Source organism: Oryzias melastigma, linkage group LG24 (genome assembly GCF_002922805.2).
Source record: "Oryzias melastigma strain HK-1 linkage group LG24, ASM292280v2, whole genome shotgun sequence".
Taxonomy (NCBI): domain Eukaryota; kingdom Metazoa; phylum Chordata; class Actinopteri; order Beloniformes; family Adrianichthyidae; genus Oryzias; species Oryzias melastigma.
In genome coordinates, this window is record NC_050535.1 from 20,098,220 (window position 1) to 20,098,647 (window position 428).

Here is a 428-nt window from a genome sequence, read left to right on the forward strand (position 1 = left end):
TTTTTTTGTTTGAAAATACAACCAGGTCCAAGTTTGTCTCGTGCTCCTCAGACGGCTGCGTCTAATTCAGGCTGAAGCTGGAAAAGTGCAGCAAAGATGAAACTTTGGTTGGTGGTTTTATGGAGGAGCTGTACCATTCTGTATGATACGCAACTTATAATTCATAAGCTACAATCAAAACAGTTAAAGAAAAACGAACGTTAATCAAACAAAAAAGTCCAAAGCACATAACCTCAGAGTGAAATCTATTTCTACAGAGTAAATCCTCATCGTTGAAGCCACCACACTAAAGAAAGTGATCTCACAAATTAAATCAACTACCTGCACTCTAGATCCTATACCAACTACACTTTTTAAAAAAGTTTGCGAGTCTTGTGAGACAGAAATCTTAAATATTGTTAACAGTTCTCTCCAGAGTGGAGACTTCC